The sequence below is a fragment of the Empidonax traillii genome, unplaced genomic scaffold (genome assembly GCF_003031625.1).
Source record: "Empidonax traillii isolate 1590-97213 ecotype Southwest subspecies unplaced genomic scaffold, ASM303162v1 scaffold1521:size96596, whole genome shotgun sequence".
Classification (NCBI taxonomy): Eukaryota; Metazoa; Chordata; class Aves; order Passeriformes; family Tyrannidae; genus Empidonax; species Empidonax traillii.
The window spans coordinates 3,825-15,467 of NW_020956714.1; positions in this window are offsets into that span (position 1 = coordinate 3,825).

An 11,643-nucleotide genomic window follows, 5' to 3' on the forward strand; every position below is an offset into this window, starting at 1 on the left:
CAACCGCAGCGCGCTATAACAATAACCAATAACATAACGAATCGCCTCAGCTGTGCCCGCCTATACTGCGGCACTAGCTATCCAATCGTAGCTAACCATTTCTTAACCAATTAGAAACTTGTATTCCCTGAGGGGAATAAAATCTTAAAATATAAATATGAATATAACTCGTATAATAAATATTAAATACATTAAAAACTATTAAAACTGTCCATAAATACTCGGATAAATAACGTCCATGTCCCTGGTAATAAATTAAGAGTCCTTTTAATATTTTTTGCAGGCTTCTTTCCAGAGGTAGAAATCATTTCTTTTCTGTGCTTCCGAAGTAGTGGATCAAGGGTTGGACCTGATGATCTCAGAGGTACTTACCAACCCAGCTGATTCTATGATTCTACGAAAAACAGAGATTTGATTTAAAAATATGTTTACTGGAAGACAGGCTGTGATAAAAGTCAATTTATCTTACAGCTGAGCTCCCCAAAATGAAATAGCCGCCACCACTCATCTACTCTCTACTGTCACTGAATCCAGCATGTTGGCAAGTCAGGAAATCTGTATTAGTAGTGAAGTTACCAATGGATAATGAGGACCTGTAAAAAGGAGGTTTTCTTTCCTGGAGAGTAATCTTCCCGGGGAAGATTACTGGTATCTATGAAATTATACCAGTTGCAGGGTGCTTCTCCTCAGGCTCGTTTAGACAAAGTTGTCTATGTTTTAAATTTTTTTACTTCTCCTTTAGATTCTCATTTTCCTGCTCTCTTTTTGCATTTTTCCTCTTTAGTGTCCTCTCAAGCTGTGACCGCTCCTGCTCCTGTCCAGGAAAAGGGACATGGTGTCTGGACAGTTATCCGGCCCTCATAAGCTGATAACCTGGGGAAAGGATTATGCTTATGTTTCTACCGATAATGGACCACTGTGGGTTCCTGCTCGGTGTGTGCATCGTGTTCTTTCTTGGGAAGACCAGCACTGACAACTCCTATGCAGAACAGCTCAAACGCCTCAGCCCATGGAACAGCAAGAATGTCTGGGTGACCCTGATGAAAGCACTGAACCAGACTACCTTCTGTGCCTCACTGAGGCAACCAGAACTGCCTCTTCATATGTGCCTTGTTTGAGCACCTGTAAATTACTCTGATGCAGTGAAACTTGTTTCTAATGTTACACTATTGCCCACTCTGTTGACAAAAGCTTGTAATGCTTCTACGCTAGGCTACATTGCAAACTTACCACTGATGTAGATAGAGTAAGATGTTACATTGCAGTATTGTGCTGCTATTGACTTTCTGCTGCTTGCCCAAGGACATGGTTGTCTAGTTGAGGAATTTCGGGATGGTTACTGTCTTTGCTCAAAACGGGGACCTTGATTTTAGTGATGATTGTAGTTGTGCTTGTAATGTTGCCATGTTTGGTGTCGTGTTTGAAAGGGCACTGCAAAGGATGACCCAGGCAATTTTCCTAGCACAAATACAGAAAAGGGGAAATGTAGGGGTTAACAGTGGGTCTGTTAGCTCTCTGGAAGAGGAGATTGACTTGGGAAACTTTCAAGTGTGGCCTTGAATAATAAGTAAGTTTTACACACAGGCTTACTCGGGAGCGAGGGTGGGCTATGAGTCCGTAGATTTGGTATGTGAGAACCACAGCCTTGTCCTTGGGCATCTCCAGGTGTCTCACGATTGCTGCCAAGTGTATCGGTAATGATGAGTGGCCAATTAGGATTTTGTTGCTTGCTTGCTACTTGCTTGTTACTTGCTCACTGCTTGCTTGCTGCTTTTTTGGAAACGATATAAAAAGACCTGGGATTTTAATAAAAGGAGGCCTTTTCTTATGTTGCCCTGAATCAGCCTTCTTGTGTGTTTTTTATTGGACCGTCAAGACTTAATGGCAACAACTAGTAAACTTGTTGTTATCATTCAAAAAGTTAACTTTGCATTGGAGAAAGGACTTTCGTTTTGATTTAAGCCTTATTTGCATATTCATCGCTAGCTAGGTTTTATATAAACATGGCTGGTTTGGATATGTCTACACTGTCTTCCAGACACAGACCCAAATCTGCACTCAAGTTGAAGCTCATTCATGCCAGAAGTCCAGGGACTTTGGGTAAAATTCAACCATTGCTAATAGGGCAGGCAATCACATACCACTGTTTAGTATGATCCCAAGCACATTCCTGCCTGCTTTCTGATCAGAACCTACTGACAGTAAAATTGCTATCTCAGAGATAACCGTGGAAAATAGTGCTTGTTTCCAGTAAGACATTTTTTTTGTACCCATAGTAAATGTTCTGATAGTATTCCACAGACAGCATTTTCCCCTCTAGGTCTATGAAGGAAGAAGAGCGATAAAGAAAAAAAATTCCCAGTATACCCTTAGCATTAGGGGAAATGATGTTCATATTTCCTATCTCATCTTCTCCAATAAGAACTACAATTGATGAGTATTTTTTCCATCAGTTAATTTTCATATGCACACACATAAAAAATGGTAAAAGATACTGCAAACAGGTGACACCAAGAGAGCAAGAAACAAATGCGCAGTTGATGAACATTCTCTAGCTTCTGTTGTAAGAGTGAAAAAGCAGCAAATACTGCACTAAGGCCTTATCTGAATAAGAGACATAAAAGAGCTACTTGATAGCCCTGCTGTTCTCAGTAGAAATCTTCTAGAAAAATGCTTTCTCAGTTCCCAGAGAAATTCAGTCCTTTTGTGAGAGATCTCACTTTTGTACTTTGCTTCCTTTTTTAAAAGACCAGAAGTATAATTTTTTTGAACTACAGAGGATGCCTGTTTAGGGCTAAATGTGGACAGTCATACTGTGAATCAGATAAGCTGCATTCTTGGCAGAAAAAGAATTGCAAAGTGTGATGCTTCCGGCTTCAGTTGACTTCAAGTTGTCATTACAAGATCCTGTCTCTTCTGAAATACTTCTCTTCTGAAAAACTCCAAGTGTGGATTTCTTGCGTGTTACACAATGTTAGGCAGTACATGTTTTAGGAAAATATAAATACAGATAATAAAAATGCACCAAAAGTACATGAAAAGAGACTCAATTTGTTTAAAAAAAAAAAAAAAAAAAAAAAAAAAAAAAAAAAAAAAAAAAAAAAAAAAAAAAAAAAAAAAAAAAAAAAAAAAAAAAAAAAAAAAAAAAAAAAAAAAAAAAAAAAAAAGAGAGAGAGAGAGAAGTTTGAAATAAGGTAATTGAAAGGTCATGTCATTGTCTAACCCCAGCCAGCAACTCAGCTCACTCATTCCCCCCACAGCAGAAGGGGAAGAGAATCAGAGGAGCTGAAGTGAGAAAACTCATGGCCCAAGGTAAAGACAGTTTAATAAGGAAAGCAAAAGCCACACAGACAAGCAAAGCAAAACAAGGTTTTGTTCACCACTTTTCAATGGCAGGCAGGTGTTCAGCCATCCCTAGGACAGCAGGGCTCCATCATGCATAATGTTTACTTCGGAAGACAAATGCCATTACTCCCCGCTCCTCCCTCTTCCCGTGGTTTAGATGCTCAGCACGATACCATGTGGGATGAAATATCCCTTTGGCCAGTTGGAGTCAGCTGTCCTGCCTGTGTCCCCTCCCATCTTCTTGTGCAACTCCCAGTCTCCTTGCTGGTTGGGTGGGGTGAGGTGCAGAAAAGGCCTTAACACTGTGTGAACACTGCTCAGCAGTAACTAAAACATCCCTGTATTATCAACCCTGTTTTCAGCAAATATGAAACACAGGCTACTTTGAAGAAAATTAACTTTATCCCAGTCAAAACCTGCACAGGTCATCACTCAGTCTGTTAGTGAGATAAACTTGTTATATGGACCATATTATATTCCTCGTTACAACCCCATCTAGAGATGCTTTCCTTGCAAGGTTCTCCATTTCTCCAGTAATAACATGGGTATTGCTTCTACCCAAGACATCACAGAGCATGCTTTGAAGGTCTGTTAAATAGCACAAAGGTTTTCATGGGTAATGAACGGGTAATTTTTTTCCTACTAGGAATGAAAGATGCAATTCATCAAGTTTCAGTGGGCAAAGAAACTTCTGCAGCACACAACAGCTGGAAAAATTAGTGCACAGTCATGAGAACTGTCTAAGAACTGTTTTCTCTTTCACTGCTCTAGGATGAAGCTGCAGAGAAGCTACACAAATAGTGATGAATTATCCTGTACTGACACGCTGGGATGTACTAGATCATGCTGCAGAAGGCTTGTCAATGCCCATATAAAATCATAAAATGGATTGGGTTGTAAGAGACCTTTAAAAGGACATCTAGTCCAAAATCCCTTATCAAGATTAAATAAAAAAGCGACTAAGAAAGGTGTGTGAAAATAAAATCATGTATTTTCTAACCACTCTAGTCACAGATTTCTGGCAGTGCCTTCTGCAACCCAGATTTATTCTCTTATTTTCCTACTACTAAGTTCAATTAACTTACTGCATGGAATTCATGGCTTCTGTTTGAAGAAAAAGCTATTTAATGATTACTTTAAAAAATGTAATTAACACATGCACTGCTCCTGGCTTGATGTATTTTAATAGTGAAGCTGAGAGAAGAAAAAGCCTCAATGTAATTTAGAACTAAGAAGCTTTGTTTTTACAACTTTATGAGCAGCTTGGAATAATTTAATGAAACTTTCAAGTGTGTTTAAAAAAAGTATGTACCAATAAGAAACTGTACCTGAAATTTTATTTCCAGTTTGAAAATTCCAGGAGGTTCAAATGTAGGAGTGAGCACACCACTTTTACAGCAAAGCTGAACAGGATTTATCTGTAAACCTATAAAAAAAGACACATCTGTAAGAAGGTTTGGCTTGAAAAAAGTGGTTTTCCTAGTTGATACACTAGCTGTAGATTCAGGAGACCTGTTCATCAAGCCCTAAAAATGTAAAAACAAATCAAAAACCTTGCAGAAGTCCTAGAGAATAATGAAACTGTTGAACTGCAGTTTTTCAGGTCACTCATACTTGGAATCTAATTTCTAACATAATGCCAATGTGTAGAAGTGCTCAAACAATTGTTTGCATCAAAATGACTGTGTTCACACAGCCGTCTGCTGTCTCTGATACTCACCTGCAATCTGCACTGTGTGCTAGAGACTGCAGCTCAAATTGTTCCCAAGTCAAGTCCAAACACGCTGTCTGTACAAAGGGCATGGTTTGCTCTCTCCTGAGAGAAAGATGAATAAAGGTCAGCAGGGAATGCCTCTGATTTCTTCAGTGCATCCCAAGTAGCCTTTTCTATCTACTCAGCTTTATTCTGAGAATCAAAAAGAACCTGGCACAGGGCAGAAAAAGCTGAAGAACAGTCAACTGTAAACCTTTTCCTGGGTTATCTCAGGTGAGCCACTTTGTGTCTCACTGTACTTAACACTACCCACAAGGCTGATGTAAGGACAAACACAATAAATGTTGTCAAGCATAGGAATAGGGTCCACATGGAGTGATCCCATTTCCTTCTGACAGACTTGTTGCAAACACTATGGCTGTGAGTCTAGTTTAGTACTGTAAGTAAACTTAACAGTCAGAATGACCCAACATTCTCACGGTAGACTGTTCTATGTTTTTATCTGACACATAATTTTACATTAAATAATTATGCAACCTTTAGCAGTATGTTAAGTCTTACCACTGTCAGGTGTAATTTATTATTCTTCTTATCTGAGTTATTTAAAAACCAAACAAAAATATATTTTTCGTCTAAAAAACTGTCTTGTGGCTGAATTAATAAAAATCCAATAATTACAACAAACTAATTATTACATTAGAAATTGAAATTCTACAGTACAGCTTGCAAATGGTTCCAGTAACTCTCAAAACCAAAAGAACGTAAAACATGCTACAGGGGAAGGTGAAAAGTGAGGAACAAAAGGATACTTTATTTTTTTTCCTGGCATTTGTGAGGTTTACAAAACCCAAAATAAATTTCATAGATTAGCCAGGATAAGTTGATCTCAGTTATTGTTAAAAAAAAATTTACACTATGTCTGTAGATCTTTCACTACTGATTGTGCACATTTTTCTCTTCATGAATAATTGTTTTATTGTTGTATTGCAAGGTAAAACTCAATTAGGACACATTATCTTTGCATAATCCTCCCACAGCTTACTGAGCACAGAAGTACTTGGAAGTATATTAACAATTGTTGAAATTGTTAAATTAAAAACTAAAATTAAAAACTATTTATGACTATTCTTTTTCACTTTGAAACTCATATTCTACACACTAATATACTTTAAGCTACTTTCACTTAAAAAATATATGTAAGCGTTTTGCCTCTGGAAATATTGTCCAAGTTGTAATATAACCCTGACGAATCCTTTGAGGAAACACCTTGTAGAGCAAATCTGCTGTTAAAAAGTCATGATCAGAAGTTCATCTTTGAACTCTTCTGCTGTGACATAAGCTCAGCTGAAAAAGCTGTATTATAACTAGTGTCAAATAAAATTTATGTTCTAAAACGACTAAAACAATACATGAGATGACTGTCCCACAGCCCAATAACTCCTCTTTCATAGATCTCATTGGATATTTCTAATGAAGTAGTTTACAGCTCTGAATGAAAATGATTCCCCATGCAGAAGTAAAGCATGTATACTGCTTTAGGCATCAAAGAAAGTGTAGGATTATGATGCATATTCAGCCTGAAAAAGCAAACGAGGGAAAACAGTTTTTTACAAGTTAATATTCCACAAATTTTTCACATGCAAAGCCTTCCTTATAATCATCCTTATTGTAGCAGACAAGTAATTTCCTTTATTAGAGCTCTGAGAGCTTTCTTTCATCTGAACTCTGCTACCTCATGTTTCCACTTCTCTGAACAAAATATTTGCAGACTGAAACACAGCTCTTCCATATGCAAAGAACTAGAAATGTTTGCAGATTGTTTGCATTAAAATAGTGTTTTCTGTCACACATGAAGACAAATATCTAAGACCACCTCTCTCTGGGCCAACATGCTTCTTTTAAATTAAAGTACTAAGCTATTCAGTTCTGAGTATGCATCATTTCAACGAATATTTAAATAGTTCTATATGTGTTACATAAATGTTGCATAAATGTTAGAATTATCACTCTGGTAAATCTTGAAATTGACTTCTCTCGTAAAAAGTTTCTTCAGGAATTTTCTCTTCTCCACAGGAATGGTATGGTACAATAAACATGGATATATTCCTGTAACGTGGAGATTCCAAGATACATTTAGTTGTGCTGTCTTGGTGTGGCCCTGTCCACATGTGTATGGATTGTTAAATTTTAGGAGAGTGAATACTCACATTCATTCAAAATCTCTACTATTAAGTACTCCAAATACACGTGGAGTGAGGTCTCTGCCTCTGCACTAATGAAGACAGAGACATATTTTACCTGCGTTCTGCAAAGTTTTAATGTGATCAAAGGACAGCACAGTTCCTCACACTTCAGTTATTCAGTTTCATCTGATGACTCTGCAGTCAGTAAAAGTGCTGAAGATTGTCTCGTGGCTTTTGCAATCCTTTTTCTTCATACTTCTGCTCACTCACTGGCAGAAGTCCTGTCATAAGAAAAAAAAAATCTCTTAGCTTTCATTTAATAGAGAAAAGAATGAAATAGCAAAAGACTAATAAAAACTGTTCAAAATTTTGGGATTTTGGAATTACAAATAATGCTTTTTAATTTTAATGTAATTCCAAATAATGGAATTACAAATAAAGCTTTCCCCCCTTTTTTTCACTGAACCCCATTTTTTTCTTTCAAAAATAACACAAAAAGGAAGAACAGTGATGAAAATAAAAAGATTTATCAGACTTTCTAAAGTTTACTGAAGCTGCCTCATAAATAGATGGAGTGCTGTTTAACTTGAATTACTTCCCTCCACCAGGAATATAATCGATAAGGTTTAGGCCACTTTACTTTTTACTTGCTACTTATTTTATGCTGCCTTATCTTCAGGTTGTATCTTCAGAATTACTAACACATTTCATATTTCCAAATTTAAAAAAAAAAATAAAAATTTGGAGAAATTGTTTCAGTCAACTACCAGGGAAGGGGGGGGGGTAGGGGGTGTGGAAATCTTAAAAAACAAACTGCAAAACCCCACAGCCCAGGAAACCCATAAAAAGGTAATCTGGGTAAGACAAAGTCTACACTCTGCCACCATACCCACAAAAAATGCAGAAAAGCATTCACACATGAATTACCCCAAGTAGCCCAGTTTCAATGACATAAGCAAGGCCTGGTTCACCACATAACTTAGTGCTCCAGCTTACTGCTGATCATTGAGCACATACTGCAGCAGAATGGAGTATACCATTCTATATAGTTCACTGTATACAAGAGTTCTCATAATTTTTTTTATTGTTGCCACAGAAGAGAAGCTATTTCTAAAAGTTTGAAAGGAAAATGAAGAATTCATTAAAAAGACAGACTTATCAAAGGTGATCTTTCTACTGATACTAAAGCAGTAGGTGAGACTGCATGCCCTCAGCATAATTACAATTAGAGTAATTGCTCTCAAGTTGTATTCCGATTTAGAGTAATTATTTTTGAATTGTATTCTAATCAGAGGCTGGCTTATTTTTTGCAGCTACCTTACTGCAGTGAAAGATACTGCCTCCCTCAAAGTCTGGTCTTGCTTGAGACATTTAAAATATCTTCTGCATATTTTGAAGCAACAGCTTGCAAAGCAAACCTTGTGATGAGGTAGCACGCATTCTTATCACACTGAACTTTAATTCTACGCTTAAGTAACAGATTGTAGACAGTTTTTTAGTTGTCTGTACATAAGGTTTTGATTTAAATTGCATTTTTCAAGAAACCTACTATTTTTTAACAATTTTCTATTTTTAAAATGGCATTTTTGTTCAGATATCAGAAAGCAGGGGCCAGTGAAAGAAAGAACTCTGTCCAAAAAATCTTGCCCTGCTGAATTTTTGGATATCAGTTCCTTATGATGTTGTGTTTGCCATGTGAACAAAGCCTTTTCTGAGCAGAGTCATACTGCATAATCTGCAAACCTTCACATTAACAGTTGATGATTTTATATGATCAGTATCAACAAGCTCAGTAATTGATACTGGGAGCAACCTAAGATCTTCAAAATACTTGTTCCTAAAGCATTACATCCCCAGTTTTTGTTTCATATACATTAAACATTTGATAAATGGCAGAATTCCCAATAAAGATTATAAACCTAATCTTGCAAACTGCCTTTGAGAAAGTAGGAAGAGATACTTGGATTTACAGCCACTTAGCAGGATGCAGACAGTGTAGAGTAGGTAACTGCGGAGTATGAAGATTGCATAATCTGGCCTGTAGCTTTAAATCCAGCCAAGAGGTCCAATTAGTTAAATCCTTTGAAAACAAGCAAAAAATAAATGTTTGGAGAAGAAAATAAAATTCTGGTTTGTAGTCTTGTACAGGCATTTAGTATATTTCCTTGGCTTTCAGAAACACATGAATTCTGCATTGTTTTTTAAAATTTTATTATAATCTCTTACCACAGAATGGGGAACCCATGGAGGTTTTGCATAACATCTCTTGTGGCACATCTTTTTGATTAGTGGTCCACAGATTTGTAACATATTATCTCCTGGTCTTGCAAAACTATCTCGTGGACAGTTTGCAAGACTTATTTCTGAAATAATTCTAAATTGTGACTCTGATTTACCACTATTTGTTTTCCTGTTTTTACAATTAAAAAATTCATACCCATAAAAATAGTCTCCTCATTAAAGTCCTTGAAAATTAGAAAAATCTATCTAGAACCTGGTGTGTCTGATGATTCAGCTTCACATATTGAAAGTTGTTATGCACCATTCATGAAATATTTCTAAACTTCCACCTCAAAAGGTTTCCAGGCCCTTTTGACTGTTTGCTTCTTTTTTCTCAGTTCTTCTCTCATACATTTTAATTACCTTTTCAGAATTAGAGTAGCTTTCATAAAAAGTACACCTCCAGACAAGGAAACTGCTGGATCACATATGACCTTTGGTTATTTTATTGTTTTAATTATTAACATTAATTATTAATTAGTATTATAAATGAATACTAAAGATTAAGCTTTGAGAACACAAAACTTTGTTGATAGTGAAAAGGAGATATAAACGTACAAATTACCATCCAGATTTCTCTTCCGCATATCACATCAATTTTCAGAGTTTTGTTTACTTTCACTTTGTTATGAAAAATTTTGGCAAAGAGCTTCCAGCTGAATAAACCAGCAATTTCCCAGTCTGAGAGATTTTATTACATGTAAGTTTTCTTATAAGCCAGAGTATGGTTCAACATGAGTCCTTGTTCCAAAACAACTGTCACAACTGCCAAGTAATTACCATGTGAGAATAAGTCAAAGTTTCTCTGTGGAAGTGAGAGAAGAGAATTAGCTCAAGAGAGAAGAGGAAAATATGGTGGATGTTAATAAGTGGAGCAGATTAATCTTCGTATGTACAATTTAAATAGAAAATTCAAACTAATCACCAGTGTTTCCAAATGCAAAAAAAAAAAAAAAAAGACAGCTGATTTTTTTTTTTTTAATATCCCCAGTATTCTACTTTACCATTATTATCACTAACTTTATAATTTCTGAAATCTCTCACTTTTAATGATCTACCAAATCCAGCCATAGTACTTGGGGAATAATCTAATACTAACATATTGTTATGGTATGGAAAACTCTGGAGCACTGGAACCCTTAAAGGTCTGTTAGGTTTGCTTGACCGGTTCCTCTCAATTCTGCTTCCTCTTTGCCTTTCCCCCTTCAGCTGCTTTGTGGCTTCTGTTTCTCATACCATGAGTATAGGAAAAAACAGCTCCCTCAGAAGTAGTTTAATATTTGTTTCCTTCCAATTCAGCATTAAATGTGGGATATACTATTAGCAGGTGAAAAGTCCTGAAGAAGAGTTGAGATGTTATCCTGTGAAGGAATTCATCATGTCTTCAGACTGCTCATCAAAGATAACTTGGTGTGAAAGATAAAAGCCAGTCCTACACAGGACATGACATCAACTCACTAAAACCAAATTGTCTCCATCTCTCCATGTGGATTCTAGGTGGACAAAAACTCTCACCAAGAGGTGCTGCACAGCAAACTGCTAAATCAGGTGAATGTAAGGTTTTCTTCTCACCCATTTCAGGGAGAGCTAACTGGAACTACAAATCAGTCCCTTCCTATCTAAGGGCAGTTTCTCCCTTCCTCTTCCCCTTCCCTCCCTTTTCTCCCCTTTCCCCTCCTCTCTTCTCCCATCACCCTGAGATAAATCTCTTCAGGCCTAACTGGTTCAAATAAAACAGCTTTTCCCCATTAAAAAGCCAGCCACTTTTTTCCCATTAAAAGCTGAAGATATCTACTATTCCTAAAAAGCTTTATCTGAATTTGATTCTTTCCCTGAATCCTATCATTCTGAGCAATTTTAGCAGGCTGGAAGATTAACAAAACGCTGGGGGTTCATTATCTCCTTAACAGCATGTTGCATCCTGGGTCCTCCTGTAACACACAGCAAGGGCTTAGTGAAACAATCCTGTTCCTAGTCTTTTGCCGTTAGTTGTATAAACTGGGAGTTTTTACGAATGAGAATTTTATTCTGAAGGACATTGTGCTGGTATTGAAGAATATGGAACCCAGCATGAACATGTGCAATGCTGGAAAATCAACGCACAGGGCATTTGTTCTACAT